The sequence below is a fragment of the Dioscorea cayenensis genome, chromosome 5, assembly GCF_009730915.1.
Source record: "Dioscorea cayenensis subsp. rotundata cultivar TDr96_F1 chromosome 5, TDr96_F1_v2_PseudoChromosome.rev07_lg8_w22 25.fasta, whole genome shotgun sequence".
Taxonomy (NCBI): Eukaryota; Viridiplantae; Streptophyta; class Magnoliopsida; order Dioscoreales; family Dioscoreaceae; genus Dioscorea; species Dioscorea cayenensis.
The window spans coordinates 16,317,595-16,335,031 of record NC_052475.1 but is presented as its reverse complement, the minus strand read 5'-3'; the positions used below and the strand labels follow the sequence as shown (position 1 = coordinate 16,335,031).

Here is a 17,437-nt window from a genome sequence, read left to right as displayed (position 1 = left end):
AGTCTTGCACAGACCTCCGATAGTAGCCAGCTAAATTGAGAAAATTCCGAATCTCCCTAACCGTGCTCGGTCTCTTCTAGTCCACGACTGCTTCCACTTTCTTGGGATCTACAGAAACACCATCCTTGCTGATGACATGGCCCAAGAAAGCCACACTATCGAGCCAGAAGTCATACTTGGAAAATTTGGCATACAACTCATGGTGTCTCAGTGTCTCCAGTACAATCCTCAAATGTTCCACGTGTTGTTGCTTGCTTCGCGAGTAAATCAATATGTCATCAATGAAGACAACCACGAATCGATCTAAGTAGTTACGAAATACTCAGTTCATCAAGTCCATGAATACCGCTGGGGCATTCGTCAGACCAAAAGGCATCACCAGAAACTCATAGTGGTCATATCGCGTACGGAAAGCACTCTTCGGGATGTCCTCACCCTTGATTCGAACCTGATGATATCCAGATCGCAGATCAATCTTGGAGAAGACTTGAGTTCCTTGCAACTGGTCCAAGAGATCATCAATCCTCTACAAAGGGTATTTATTCTTGACCGTTACCTTGTTCAACTCACGGTAGTCGTACACAGTCTCAGATATCCATCCTTCTTCTTGAAAAACAGAACTCCCCAAGGTGACATGTTCGATCGAATAAACCCTTTCTCCAATAGTTCCTCTAGTTTCTTCTTCAGTTCCTTCAGTTCTGTGGGTGTCATCCGCTACGGTGCCTTAGATATTAGAGCTGTGCCTGGAGCCCGGTCGATGGCAAACTCCATCTCTCTCACAGGAGGTAATCCGGGAAGATCCTCATGGAAAACATCAGAGAACTCACTGACAATTATTGGTACATCTGCTACTATACATCCAGTACGAGTGGCCTCCGAGACAGAGGCCGGAAAGCCAACGCAACCATTGCTCGATCGCATTCTTGGCCTGTAGAGAAGAGATCTCTCGAGCTAGGGTGTACCCCTTACGGCCACTGAAGGTGAAATCTACCTGGTCAGGAAACAAGAAGTGGACTTTCTTCCCAGGACAGTCCACCGCAGTGAACACTGAAGAAAGCTTGTCCATGCTAAAAATGACGTCATAGTCTCGTAGCTCCATCAAGTGCAAATCGGTAAAAAGCTCGCTCCCTTCAATGATAACAGAACAGCTCGCTCCCTTCAATGATAACAAAACAGGCTGGTACTAACCGATTAACGGTTCTCAACGCGCTAATAAGAGTGGCAGCACACAGAACATGCGACAAATCCACAACATACAGAGAATTCTTGCGAGCAAACGAAGATGACACAAAAGAATGTGTAGCACCAGGATCAAACAAAGCACAAGCATAACAGGAATGCACTGAAATAATACTTGCTATAACGTCGTGAGATGCCTCAGCGTCCTCTTGTGTCATAGCAAAGACTCACTCTTGAGTGACTAACCTACCACGGCTTGCTGGACAAGAAGAGGAAGAAGACTGGTCTGGCATAGGCCCCTTCCCTGGCCTACCCCTTGAGGCATTCTACTAAGGTCGGCCTAGAACGCTTGTGTGTCGTGACTCATCAGACGATCTAGGCTGCTCCACAGGTGCACTATAAGTCCTATCGCCACCCTGGGGCTAAGGCGGACTCTACAAGCACTGAGCGACAAAGTGGTCCTACTACCACACCGATAACATGCGCCTGCAGCTCGCCGGCACTCCGCTTGAGAATGGCTTCCCCCACAAGTAAGACACTGAACACCCTGAGCCACACTCCCAAAAGATCTCCTGCCTCCAGAACCTGATGATGATCTCAGGGGTCTGCTATAAGGCTGCAACTGGTGCTCTCCTTTAGAATACCCTGAGTTACTCCCGGAAGACTGCCTCTTCTGAGGGTTTTACCGGTGCCGTCGGGTGCTCGCGTGCCGCCGTGCCTCCCTGTAGGGTGATCTCCGTGTTTCTTTAGCGATGTCAATAATCTCAGCATAAGTTTGGCTCAGGAATAGTACGATAGCTCGCCAGATGTGGGTCTTTAAGATATCTACGAAGCGCTTGGTCCTGCTACTCTCATCTAACACTAAGGTCGAAGCAAACTGTGACAGCCTGTCAAACTCAGCCTCATACTCCTCCACACTTAAAGACCCCTGCTTTAGATTAAGGAACTGCCTCTCCATCTGTGCTCGTCGGTTCATAGGAAAATACTTGGCGTAGAAGGTTTCCTTGAACTGCTTCCAGGTCCTGAAATAATTCTTCCACTTGAGGCTCAATTCATTCTCAAATCACTGCGCTGCACTATCCCATAGCATAAAAGTGCCCAACCTGACCTTGTCTCTATCTGGGCACTGCATCGCTCGGAAGGTCCTCTCTATTTGACTGACCCAATAACCGGCTACTGTCGGGTCAGTAGTCCATGGGATTGTGGTGGCGCGTGACGTCCGAACTCGGCCGATAAGTCTTGGTCACCTCCAGAAGTATGCTGCTGACGCTGAGTGCATAACAACAACATCATCTCTCTCATAATGCCAGTCAAGGAAGCGAGATCCGACAGCTCTTCCTGTTGTATTTCCTCATCCAACTAATCAGGAGCCTCCTGCTCCTCCTGTATGGGCTCTGAGGGTGGGATTGCAGGCCCTCTGCGAGGTCATCATCTCCCTCTTGGCATGATTCTTGCAGTTTAAAAGACAGACAGAACTTTAGAACATGTTACACTACCCAACCCACTCTCATAAAGAACTCTCAAAGATAGACAGAATTTAAATCAGTAGGGTGACATCTAACAATAGCTCTGATACAACTTTAATATGTCACGCCCCAGCCCCACAGCCGGGCCCGCTGATAGATCAGCCGCATCCAATGGGAGTGGGCCCCACTGGGTGCAAGACTTCAGATTTAACCTAGTCAGAGTCAACCCTAACAAGCAGAATATGAACAGTAATACAGAACTACAAATAGGATAACATAAACTGAAATGATGCAAGTACGGGCTTTAGCAGCCCCACAGAATACAAGAGACTGTCAAATAGTTTACAAATCACAAATACAGCCAGAATGCAAGACTTATTCACAGAGAAAAAATGCACTACAAAGATACTGTCAAAAGCAGAAAATACGACTCCCAGACACCCCCTGATCCTAGACTTGATCTTCTCCTGCAAGAACAGAATTCATAGAGTGCATGAGCCATAAGGGCCCAGTAGGATCGCAGAAACAAATACAAAAATGCAGGTATTCCAAAATAATATAGAAATTTGCTCGGAATATAGAAATAATGAGAAATACGGAAATGCACGGGTGCGAGAGCCTACCTGGCTCCAAGCTACAAAGTCGGGTTCACCAAGTCCCGCGAACTAGGGCTCGCTACAAAATCTAACCAATAAAAGCTATACTTAGAATTAAGTCTTGGGCCGGACCTAACTACAACTAGAGCCCCGGGAGGAAGAATTTACAATCATTTAAACCACAACTAAACCCAAGGAAACACTATGTAAAAACACCAAACCAATCATTAAACACCAAGTTTAGATAATGAGGATTTCAAACAAAAACTAAAAGCATCAGGGTTACCTTAACCACAAATTAAATACATAAGAAAATAATAAACTATCATGTTATGATTACAAGATGTCATGCTTAGACCAAAGTGTGAATAATAATAACAACCGAATCATAATGGCTACACACTCAAAATTTCCAAGTTTACAAGCAAGGTTTACTCCCACTCAAAAGGTTCTCATTTGCTAACTCAAAGTTTTAGATGACACATGAAAACTATTCAGAAAATTTGACTAAGTCTGCAAGCTTAACACAACCTTAGGCTTACAACCATTTACTCACAATTAAAAAGTTTCAAAGCAAACAAAGTAACAAAATAGTCATGCATATTTAAATTGGCATATGTATAAATATCACCACTAGCATGAATGGTGTTAGAAAGAAAGTCATGCTTTTAACAAAATAAAATCAGAATAAAGATTAAGATCTCATGCATACTTCCCTTTACACATACAGGATATATACATATACATATACTCACAAAGCAAGATAATCAAATAAGAAACTCTCTAAAGTTAAGCATGCTGACAGAACAGATCAACCAAGCTGGACACAAAAAATCACCAGATAGGCTTCAAGTATGCATAAAACCAAGGTTAAAGCTTGCAGGAATTATAACCAAGATGAATATACATCTAAACCAAAAGATTAAGGTGAATGCCTCAACAAGACATGGAAACAGCACAACAAACACAAAAGAATAGTCACTACCAAGTTTAGAAGAAAGATCTAACAAGAAGCTTCATCCACAAACACCCCAGATGCTAACCTGAAGCTTGAAGAATAATTAATCGATGAAACTCCAACCTCCCTCGCTGCTGCCGAACCCAAAGCGCTGCGACTCCGAGATCCTCCTCACGGCTGGTCTCTTCAGTCTGAAACTACAAGGGAAGGTTTCTATTTAGAAGAAGAAGAAGGAGGAGGAGGAGAAGAAGGATACCTTTGCTTTTGAAAACTCTCCCACCAACCTCGACCGGAGCTCACGGGTGAGAAGCTAGCTTGAAATGAAACCTTGTCAGGAATCCAAGGGATCGGTCAACAGTCAACAGAGAAACAAAAACTTCGGTCAACTTGGTCAACAAACTAAGGTGACAGATATTACAAAAAATGGGGAGAGTTGCCATTGGAAGCAAGCCTAATTTGGACCCATAGAAAGAAGAATTAGGGGGTAATGCTATGTTGGAGTAGAAGGCGGCTATGTCACCAGATGAAGAATTAGGATTGGAGTAATGATTTGTGGCTGAGCAAAAGACCATGAAGATTAGCAAAGGAAATGGTCTCATGATGTGTGGAGGTGGTAAATGCAATGACAAAGGCATTCTATTCAGGGCCCAGTCGATTCACTATATACATGCTGAGATCGTCATCAGAGATTGGTGAGCTAATAAAGGCAAGTTCATCAGCAAGTCGTCTCATATTTTTGATAGTGGTCTGAAGTTGACGTCATAAGTCTGTCAACTTAGCTTGAGAGGAGGCAGAGTATGTTTTTGGTGAAAAGCCTTCCAAATTTCAATGGATGTGGTGAGGCTTACGAATTGACTGTTATTGAGGAACGAAGCCAATAGAGAAAAAGTTGGTCTTGCTTGTGACAAGGAAGAAACTCAGGATTGACCTCAAGTTGGCCAGTTTGTGAGGTAATGGTGGATGGTGATGGTCTGTGCTTAACATACTTAGTAGAGCCATAACCAAAAAGAAAAGGATGGATTTGGAATTTCCAAGTGAGGTAATTAGATCGGTCAAGTTTGGTTGTTATAGGGAGATTGATTTGTATAAGGGAATCATATATGGAATGTGTAGTTGAGATTTTTTGTGAGGAGGGAGATGACACAGATGAGTCGTTTGGGTTGGTTGTTTGTGTGGCCATAAACAAGAAATGAAGATTAATGAAGTTGATTGGAAAGAAATGGTAAAGAAAGAAAAGTTTTAGGACCTGAGGATTTTAATGGTGAATAGGGAGGGAGGAAAGCATGGCCAAGAGCTTTGATACCATGCAGAAAGCTAAGGTTCAAGGAGAGAAGGAAGTTTAGAGGAGAAGGAAATTGATGAATTTGTTTTCATTTCATTTTGCTTCACATTACAAAAGTTGAAGAAACTAGCACATATAGAATATGTTTAGAGGGTGTTTGGAGCATCTAATATGGCATCATCATTAAGATAATTATAAGAGAGTAAGGGAGAACTTATAAAGACAAATATTACATCAACAGCATCTTGGTGAGTCTTTTGAGGAGAAGGAAATGCTGTCCAACTGAGCTTCATTGGTGTGAAGAAATGCTGTCTAGCTGAGCTTCATTGGAGTTATTTCTTGAGACGTAAACATCTACTTTCATTAGCCTCAAAATTCATTTTCTGCATAGGCATCACTGCCGAGTGCATGGTGTTCAATCAACTGGCTATGCGCAAATCCTAACATTTCTTGCTCAACTTTGAATTATATATATTGAGTTGTAAGGTGGAGTTGATCATGATCCTGGAAGATGTGGGAATGTGATTTGTATGCATTAGATGTGCCTTGGGACCAGCAACAACTCATCCCAGGCACAGCTTATCCATGTGAATTTAAATCCCATAACACTTCCATTTCTAGTTCAATGCAACACTCATCACTATTATACCAGACAAATCCCCAACTTCCATGGAGGTTTTTCCAATTTTGGGTGTTTTGTAGCAATATTGTATATAAAAATACAATAGAAACTTCAATTTTATTATTAAATAATTCTTTACAATGGAAATTCTGACATACCTTTAATTTTAAATTATCTCATAGACATTTATTATAAAAATAAATAAGTACTATAATTTTTTTTTATTATTCATAGCATATTTAATATAAACATAAATTTAAATATAATACAAAATTTAAATTTATTTTTTGAAACACTTTCGGAGAAGATAATTATATATCTATTTTAATAATATGTATAAATATTCATATTTTCTTTCTAAATTGTTATTTTGGTAGTCATTCATCCTTTTCTTTTTCTTATTTGATTGTTGGAACTCAGGGAGGATGATATGTTTTTTTTTGTTTGTCTTATTTGTTGATCTCAAATTTTTATTATTTTTTAAATTTTTTTCAAGTACATCAATATTTTAAAATATGAATATAAAAATAAAATCAAACAAATCCCTATCTACAGCACATACAAAAAACATAAATGAAAATTAAATTAAAAATGTAAAAAATAAATTAAAAAGAAACATATGATTGGTTGATTAATATATATATATATATATATATATATATAAGAAAATCCACAATTCAATCGCAAGCAATAAAAATAAATTTAAAAAAAAAAATAATTTCAAGGCTGATAATCAAACTAGTAATTAAACTCCAAAAGCACCAACAAATTTTTCATAACAAAAAGTAAATTATTAATAATAGAAAAGCACAAAAGAGGCAAAGTTATTTGAGATCATGACCACTGTTAGAATGAAGTATTAGTGTTTCATTTCTCTCTATTCAAAGGTTTAAATTCGATATTCTTATATATCATTTTAAAAAAAAATTATTTGAGATCAATTTTTATAATATAATCTGTACTGTTAAAAAATCACCTTGTGGAAAAATGCTATAATAATAAGAGAATGATAAGCTTTTTGAATGGAAGGAAAAAGATAAAATAAAAATAAAAATCAATTAGGTTACATAAGCATTTGATTTGAAAGTTATCATTGAAATAATTTATGGAAATTAAATGACTAGCAGAAGTACTAACATCTATTTTTTTATAACCACTTTTATTTATTTATTTATTTATTTTTAAAAAACATGTTCCAGGTGGCACTCTTTAATGAGGCAGGAAGTCGTTAATTAGCCTAACTGTTAGCTTTCACCAAAATTCACCATAAATGGGCATTTCTTGTTGAGTGCCACCATCTTGGTATAATCATGCAAGTCAAAGTGAAATGTTATGTGGAAGGCTTTTTTCCAATGACTTTTAATATTTAAGGACATTTATGGTAATTTTTTAATTTTTAAAAAATGGTGAGCATTTATTAATCTTTTAAGTGCAAGTAAGACGCTGAATTCTGTTAATATGTATAACGTTCAAGGAGAGGTGATACGAAGGTTATTCTTGTTAATCTTCTTATTTATAATGGATATTAATTAGTTTAACTATGACAGGTATATATAACTCAAAGTTAGATCAACCATGTATATTTGTTTGGCGATTTGGTTTGTTTAATTTTTTTGAATTCTATAAATTTATCTAAGATTTTAGGCTATGTTTTGTGTCCATTAATTTGTTTTTATTTGTTTTACCTTGTGTTTGTAGTTACATAATTATACCAATTGTAGGCTGTAGTGATAAAAATATAAAAAATAAAATTTGAACGTCATACATGAATTGTACCCCATCATTATCTATAGATTATGATTTTTTTAAAGTGCAATAAGTTTTTAATTATAATGTTATTATTTTTTTTTTTGACAAATAATTATAATGTTATTAAATATATAAAACATGAAGCAACAAAAATGTCCTTGATACTTCACCACTTTAAGAAAAAATGTCCTGAAAATTTTTCATATGCAAACATATATATATATACATATATATATATATATATATATATATATATATATATATATATAATCTAGTTTTGAGTACAACGGATGGTTATTATTGTTAGTCATAGATTAAATTTACTAGGTTACCCTTAAAAAATTGTGAGAGATTATTAAATTGAGAAGTAACCAAGTTACCTTTGAAAAGTGGTAAGCACCATAAAATGTCCTTTCAGCACATAGTTTTGTCAATTATAGAGTTGATTGAAAACCATGCATTCTTTTCTTTTGCTTAATTTCTTGTGGAGTTTGTCGGACTAAAGAGAAATGAGGGTCCTTAGAATTTTTCACAACTGCTGTGAGAAAGTTTATACCAAAGATGACTTAGTTTGAATTTGAACTTATGTTCTTTTTTAGGGTTGTTATTTTATTTCTATAAATGGCCAAGTCTAAAAAAGAAGACCTCTCTAATACTCTGCAAGCATCAATATTCTTTAAAATAAAGACAAGGAAGATTAAAAAAAAAGGAGAAAATATCTCTAGCATCTGCCTTCCACGAGTTCCTAATAGAAGGCAATATTCATCCTTTAGGTTTTTGAAATAGAAAAATAAAAAATAAAATGTAAAAAATAAAATCATTGATAGAAACAATAAAAATAAATAAACAATTGTAAAAAATAATCATAACCCTGACAAAAGCATGTTGTCGCAAAAACTCAATGATAATCATCTTTTTAATGTACGAATAATGTACATAACATTCACTTCCAAATTAAAACAAAATAACACATTTCGAAGGACATGAACTGCCATCATTTTATAAAGGTTCACTATCGAAGCATGATCAAATACCAAAATCATGAATTCCGCTAATAAAAAAATAAATAAAAACCCATAAAAATAAACAAGAAAACCAATCTAAACCACCAATCATATTTTTTTTCTCTCACTATAATGAATATAACCACACATAGTTCACACCGAGTGTACTGCGGCCACGCACTGACCGTCCCATTATCAAAACCAACGGACAAGATTAACTCTTTGACTTCCACCCCCAAATGGACGGTCCCAGATCGAGATGTAAACGTACAAGACCATTTTTCTGTTGCCACGTGTCAACTCAGTCCATCAACCACCTCTTAACATTTAGTGGTGCATGTCAATGCGTGACCTTTCTTAAGTTGTCTTATTGTCCCGCGAGAACACCTTACAATAACACAATGCTGATTCACACTTTTCTTCACTTGTACAGATTTCCGTGATAAACGTGCAAATGAGTGAGATTAAGTTGTTCCGCGAGATATTATAACACTGGGTTCCCTCTCTTTATATAGAGCAACAAATCTTCTATATTCCCTCCATTCATCTCTTTTTTCTTCCTTGTCACACCCATTGAACCATTGTTATACTCTTCTTCTTCTTTAAAATGAATAGAAAGGCACTCAATGTTTTCATCTTTGCTTATATCTTTCCTTTTTTATCGCCATCTTGTATCAGTCTTCATGATGAACAGATGACACCACCATCAAAGGGAGCTTCTAAAAATGATGGTATAATATGTTTAGAGTATATATGTTTGATAGTTTTCATTGTTAAGTATAGTATTACTGTATATAATCTATATTCTTATTGTTTCTTATTGTTCTGCCATCTTGTTGACTGTATAAATATGATTTCATATGATCTTAATAAAAGTTGCAACGTTTGCTCTTTGATGTATTTGGTATTTTGATTGAAATGTTTTGAGTTTTAATTAATTAATTTTTTTTTTCTCTTTTTTCTCATGTTCATGCAGCAAAGATGATTGATCAGGCTGTTGCTTATTCACTCATGGTTGTAGCACTACTCATCACTTATCTTGTACATTGATATTCCTTTGAAGTTATTGGAGTGAGGAAGGATGCGTATAATTGCATGTAGAAGTTGAATTTCTACTTGAAATGATTTTAGAACATAAAAAAGAATTAAAGGACTAGAAGTATTATATTGGCAGATATATATATATATATACATTTATATTATTAATGTATATGTTCAGATTGATATTCTTCAAAATTAATTGAAATGTGTGCTTGATCTTATAACTCTATATGTTGGCAAGGAATAGCATAAGATTTTTGAGAAGGATGGGAGGATTTTCTTGGGTTTGTTAATGTGAAGTAAGGGCATTGTTATGCATAAACAATGATAATGTTGTAATCAAGAATATATATAACATTTTACCGGGTATAGTATGAGAACCTCCGAACAGCTTTGAATTGAACAATCAAGGATATTTTTGTTAAGGAGATGGATGACATCTTGGGATTGCGTCTACAAGTTTTCTTTCAACTTGGTTAAATTAAATTTCAAGGAAAATGTATAAACTGATCAGTTTAATTTGCTTTTTATGAGTGATTATATATATATATATATATATTAATTTGATAATTAATTGGTTTGCCCTTTCGGTTCATATTTCTTCTGAATTTACATGTTGGACTAAAACAATCCAGTGCTTCTCACTGCAGTAAATACAGAAATAATTTTAACTCTCTCTAGTAACAATGATCAACTTTGATTTTACACAGCTGTAAGTTGATTTAGCAGATTCTTACATTAACATGAGATGCAAGCATGACTGAAAAGAATAAGTTCATGATCACTTGCTATAAGTGAGAGACGTTACATGAGACTCCACCACCCTAACTCTCCATAACTACAGGGCCAGTGAAATGCTTTAGTAAGCGTATATGAAGTTAGAGAATCTGGCCTCACGGCGATGCGACGCATGACCCGAGCCACCACGTCCCCAACACCCCCTGCCCACAGCGGATGTGGGACCCAAGATCCTAGCTCATCCGAAAGTGCACCCGATCGACATGGGACTCAAATTTCCGATACTACGTTACATAGGGACCACCACACTAACTCTCCATAACCGCATGTCATGTATGTGGGAAGGTAGATAAGTTTGTAGAGAATCGATCCATGCGATGCGCGACTATAGACGCCAGCCCACTACGTCCCAACAAGACATAGTACAGAAGTATCTAATTATTCATCCTTGCAATACTCCTAAGAAAGGAGAAATTAGACTCTCATTCTTCTGAGATAACAAAAGGCTTATTGGGCTCACTTTTAAATATCTCCCTAAATATATAGATATCTGCACAGCTTAATCTTATTGCTAATTATATGGTGAAAATATATGGTAAGCGCTCAATGGAGGAGGTATGTGACAAAGAGAGCCACAACCATGAGCATATAAGCTATTCCTTGATCGATCGCCTTTCCTGCAAGTTGAGTTGAAAACAAGGACCTCAATATATATAGTTCATAATTATATATATGTATATAATTAAAAATTGAAAAGAATTTACAAACACTCACCATCAATTCCCTTATAGATTGAAGGGGCCATGTTGCTTTGGCAAAGACAAGGATGCAAAATGGCTGAAAGCATGATGTACATGAAAACAAGAGCTTGTATCTTCATGCAGCTCCTGATCCTTCTCATTTATATACTTGCAAAGAAGAAATCCAACAAAAGGGACTAAATCTGAAGATCTAGAGAGCTGTGCGTCAAGACAATGGTGGAGTTCAAGATTATATATAGGGCTGTGATTCAAATGTCAGCCATGACACATTAATAAATTGTGGGCAACTGCCTGATTACTGAGTAAAACTAGTTATTAAAAAAAATCATTAAAAAATAATTTCTTGACTTGATCAAGATGGTAATGCATCAGTTTAAATTAATATCGTAGTCCGTGCAAGATTATGACGATACAAACAAATATTTACAAGTCCAATCTTTGAGTTGATCAATTGTGGATAAATTTTTCAAAAGATGTATAGTACATTGTAACCAAAATAGTTTTGATCTCAAGGTTGATTGATATATTGTACTGGTTTTGTCAACAAAAAGTATAAAACTGTCTTGAATGCCTTTTAACTCATGAACAAATCAAAAATCGGTAACTGATCGACCAAAACTTTTCATTAGTTAATTAAATTAAACTTGACATGAAGGAAGTCATATCTGATTACATTAATACAGAAAACTTAGACGAAGTGTGTGGAATTATTAAATTGCCAATTGAATTACGTATCATATACGGTGGGTGACTTCATATTCAAAAAAGAAGAGAGGAAAATAGTATAATTATCATATAAGTCAACAATCTACCTGTTGTACTGAGCTTTGCTATCTTTCTTTAATAAAGATCAGAAATTATGGTGAAGAAACAGGCCTCATGATATGTGCGAACTAAGAAGACATGTTTGTATTTTTATAATTAGTGTTCAAATGGTGAAGCTTCGGTGAAAGACCAAGATATGAAGCTGTGCAATTCATGAAATGTTGAAGATTGGAAAAGCATTGTGCTCTTGAACTAATACACCAAAACGTACTTGTGATGTATGTTATGCAGCATAGACTTTGACTCATTGACCCACATCTGAGAATATTCAGAACTGGCGAGCTAGCTAGTGAACTCACCATCACTATACTACACCACTACCTTATTAGAATTGACTGATGGCTTTGATGAATGTGCCATTTCAGTGGTCAATATTAATTTATTAGCTCCAGATTAGCTGAGTTTAAGAAATAAGTTTCTTCCATGATTATGTATATAACTAATAAGTCTTATGTAATTAATCTCTTGTTTGAATCGTCATATTTAGAAGAGAGTGCCTCTTTGGGAAATATGTCCTTTGCTTCTCGTTAATCTCATTGTTTTTTTCAATGGGATGAGGATATATATGTATATATAAGCTTACACTAGAATAAGGTACAATTAATGATCTGGATAATCTTACTAGCTACCCTAATTAAGCCTCTAATTACTATACTGCACCTTAAACAAATTACTCCAACCCTCTCCCTCAGGTTGGCGCGAAACATTTCCCATTAGCGGGAAGATCACAATCTACAAATGAATTTTAGTAGCTACAATTAGCTTTTGTAGGTAAAGTAAAACATTTTTCCTACGAGATATATCGTAGCGCAAAGAAATTCTAATTTTGACCACGAATTGTAAAACGTAGGTAATAGTTTTGTTTCATATAGTTCCATTATCTACAATTTTTGGAGTTCGTAGGGCAAAATAAACGTTATGAGGCGCCAAACATTTCTTATTCACGGGAAAATCATGGCCTACGAATGATTTTTAGGCGCTACGATTAGTGTTTGTAAGTAAAGAAAAACATTTTTTTCCACGAAATATATCATAGATAAAAGGTATTTTTTATTTGATGTGCATTAATTTTAAGTGATTTTTATACACATATTTAATTCTACAAATAAATCAACACTAAATCAATTTGACAACCAAAATGGCTAGCTAATTATAGAAACATTTAAGGAAAAATCCAATGAACAATTTAACTTCCACCATTAAGATATATATTGTAGAAAAGTTAACATAATAATTATTAAATCAAAGTTTATTGCAATCTTAAAATGACAATAATAAATTATAAGAACTATTAATATCAAATCCAACATTAATTTAATTTGCTTAAACATAAATATAAAAACAGAGCCAATGGGATGAGTTGGATGTATATGTAGAAGTCATCTGAGACCAAGACAAATTAGTTGGACATTAGTATTATTGTTATTATTATTATTATTATTATTGTTATTCTGGTTATTGTTGTTGTTGTTGTTATTATTATTATTATTAACATTATAATGAAAAGATGATTGAACAACCTCATACTCTATTAACATTATAAATAAAGACACCATTAATATATTTTTATCTTTTCAAAATTTTGTTTCTCATTATTCTTTTATTTCTAACCGCCTAATTCATTGTAAATTTTCACATTTGTTTTTGTAGTTCAAAGAATCTGCCAATATTGAATTAAATATAATTATATCAGTCAATAATTTAATATTATAATTAAAAAAAATAGTTTAATATAACTATTCATATTTTTCATCACATCTTTTTTTTAATAAATTAAAACTAACAAATAACAAAATTAAATATCTAAACTATTTATTAAATGTGCAAGACTTGCAATATGCTCTTCAATATAATATAAAAAGTCTTATTTCACTTAAAATCTATTTTTATATATAAAAAGTTAAAATAAATATATTTCCTTTCTTAAATTTTGGCCCTCTTTCAATATTTGGTCTCCTCTTGCTCATTGCTCTCAAAAATCTAGGGTTTTCAATCTCTCATCCCCATTGTGTTGCTTTTGCTCCTGGATCTCTTTAATAGTCTTCTCTTTTTCAATTTTGGTCTAAAGTTTACTTGCGAAATTGTCAACCTTTGAGGTATTTCTTTGAGTTTTTTTTTATTTAATTTTTGCCCTAATTATTTCATGCCTTCGCTGCCTCACCACTTTTGGATTCATGTTCACAAGATGCCATTATATGCTTAAATTATGTTAGTGGTTTTGTTAATGCTTATGTTAATCCTATTTTGTTAATGTTTTAGAATGTTTTTGCTGTTCACTTTTGGATTCCTGTTCACGGGGTGCCCTGCCAAGTGTTTGTACATGCCAACATTGCTCACTACTAAACATTGACAGGTTTGAGTCACAAATTTGTCTTCGTACTCCTGGATTTTTAGTTTTGAGTCACATATTTTATATTCTATATTGTGATGTAGATGTGGTCCTCGATTGTCCACATTCTTTTTATTCATTCTATTCAAAATTTTCTCCATAATTGAGCATTAATACTTTATATATGTTGTCATAATAATAGTAGAACCAGGAGTGATCAGCTTACTGTGGTGGTGGTGGTTGGTCCTATCTATAATAATGTTAATGTTTGTGGTCTAAAAATAGTTTCATACCTTGTCTGTAGAAGCAATAAGCATTTCATTTATGAGTTAAGTATTAGAAGTATGTTATTTTACCTACAGTTCAAAATATGAATATTGTTATTGTATTCATATTCACCGGCTTTCTTTCTTAGTGCTTCTTAGTGTTGGTGTAGTGTTCCTGTGGTGGTTCTTGTCTATTCTTTTCTTTTGCTCAGAAGAAGTTATGTTACAATCATGGGACTTTCTCAGTGTGCCTACTTTGAGAGAAGACAAAGAAATGGTTTCTTTTGATTGTTCATCAAGATGGGATGATTGTCATTTTTCTGCTACAAGCTTTAGAATCAATATAGTAACTTTATGTACTATACTTCAAGGTCTGAGCAATGGTACTTCACTTTCGAGCTCAAAAGTAAAATTCACTTGTAGTTTTCTTGAACAAGTAGCCGCTCATAAGTAAATTCACATGTTGGCCTTTTTGACTTTTATTATTTATCTACTTTACATGGACGTGGTGTTAGCTTCTGTAAATATTCTACCTATAGGAACAAAGAGCTGCATGTAATATTATGATAGTGGAAAGGAAGAGAAATTAATATTTAAAAATTATTCCATTCACTCTAGAATTGGGCGAGAGGACGTTATGTTAAAGTTGCAACAAATTTGCGGATGGGTTACGGGTGTTTGGATTTGGAGAATAACTATCCACACCTGTATTAGAGAAAGGAGAAATAGGTAGGGAAGAGTTGAGGGAGGAGAAGAAAGTAGATGGTAGTTAGAAATTTTATTATATATATAACATGCTAAATAGTGATATAATTTTATAAAGATGATCATAATGAGATCAATCCATTAGTTTGTTGCTCCGTACACGTCTGTGATACATTTAAAATTCTAGTGATATACTAACTTTAGTATTATATATACACATGTGTAAAAATAAATTAAGTAGAAATATATTTTTATTTTTATAATATTAATCAATACCATATTTAAATTACAAGGGTCCTCATCAGAGCCTAGTAAACTCTTTTTCTTGTCTATCTTTCCTGGGTCCCTAAGAATTTACAAATAGAACCTGTAACTACTCACTATCACGCCACATCTTTCTATCTATCTCCCGGATATCAAAGATATAATATATATATATATCTCACAAGAGATACAGGAGAATGAGCATCTTTTCATTAGTTATTCTTTGCCACCTGTCTGCTATGTTGGGCCCCAACTACTAACCTTTTTTGATTTTCTTTTCTCCATGCAATTAAACACTTTAAAAAATAAATTCCTTTATGCTAATCCTGTGCAGATATAACAAAGGCTAAGGGATATAAATATGTTGTGTTTTAATATATATATTGAATATTACTTATTATGAATTAACGTTCAAAGAAATTAAATGTTTGTATGATAAAGAGATGAAGCAGGGATTAAATATTATGATGTTTTATAAAATAATCCGGACTATTTAAATTTATATGACTTTTGTCCTCTTAGTTTGCCATTAATTCCTGTGCGGTAATATTCAACATATATATTAAAACACAACATATTTTATATCCCCATTTTGTTATATCTGCACAGGGATTAGCATAAAATAGAATTTTTTTTTTTTTAAATGTGTTTAATTGCATGGAGAAAAAGAAAATAAAAAAGGTTAGTAGTTGGGCTCAAATAAGACAGGTGGCAAGAATAATTAATGAAAGATGGGGCCCATTCTTTGTTTTTGTGAGATATATATATATATTATATCTTTGATATCCGGAAGATAGATAGAAAGATGTGGTGTGATAGTGAGAAAAAAAAAAAAGGTTCTATTTTAAAATTTTAGGGACCTAGAAAGATAGACAAGAAAAGAGTTTACTAGGTTTGATGAGGACCCTTGTAATTTAAATAAAAAAATGGTATTGATTAATATTATAAAATAAAAATATATTTCTACTTAATTTATTTTACACATGTATATATATAATACTAAAGTTATATATTAATTAGAATTTTAAATGTATCAAGACGTACGGAGCAACAACAATGGATTGATTCATTATGATCATCTTATTTTTTAAAATTAATATCACTATTTACATGTTATATATATAATAAAATTTCTAACTACCATCTACTTCTTCTCCTCCTCAACTCTTCCTACCTATTTCTCTCCTTTCTCTAATAAGGTGTGGATAAAAGTTATTCTCCAAATCCAAACACCCATAACCCATCCGCAAATTTGTTTGTAACTTAATATAACGTCCTCTCGCCCAATTCTAGAGTGAATGGAATAATTTTAAATATTAATTCTCTTCCTTTCCACTATCATAATATTACATGCAGCTCTTTGTTCCTATAGGTAGAATATTTACAGAAGCTAACACCACGTCCATGTAAAGTAGATAAATAATAAAAGTCAAAAAGGCCAACATGTGAATTTACTTTTTGAGCGGCTACTTGTCTAAGAAACTACAAGTGAATTTACTTTTTGAGCTCAAAGTGAAGTACCATTGCTCAGACCTTGAAGTAAAAAATAGTACAACAGTTACATATTGATTCTAAAACATGGTAGAAAATGACAATCATCCCATCTTGATGAACAATCAAAGAAACCATTTTCTTTGTCTTCTCTCAAAGTA

General features: G+C 34.2%; 1 long non-coding RNA gene across 2 annotated transcripts; it reads right to left on the bottom strand.

The window, feature by feature from the left end:
- Nucleotides 1-2,921: 2,921 nt before the first annotated feature.
- On the bottom strand, nt 2,922-4,668 carry LOC120261970. 2 transcript variants are annotated; one of them, XR_005536679.1, is made up of 4 exons: nt 4,456-4,668; nt 4,285-4,396; nt 3,269-3,329; nt 2,922-3,112 (listed from the first exon to the last, which is right to left on the bottom strand). It is a non-coding gene; the product is annotated as an uncharacterized LOC120261970 (long non-coding RNA). The 2 variants fall into 2 exon arrangements; XR_005536678.1 differs by lacking the exon at nt 4,456-4,668 and having other exon boundaries at nt 4,285-4,446.
- Nucleotides 4,669-17,437: the final 12,769 nt, after the last annotated feature.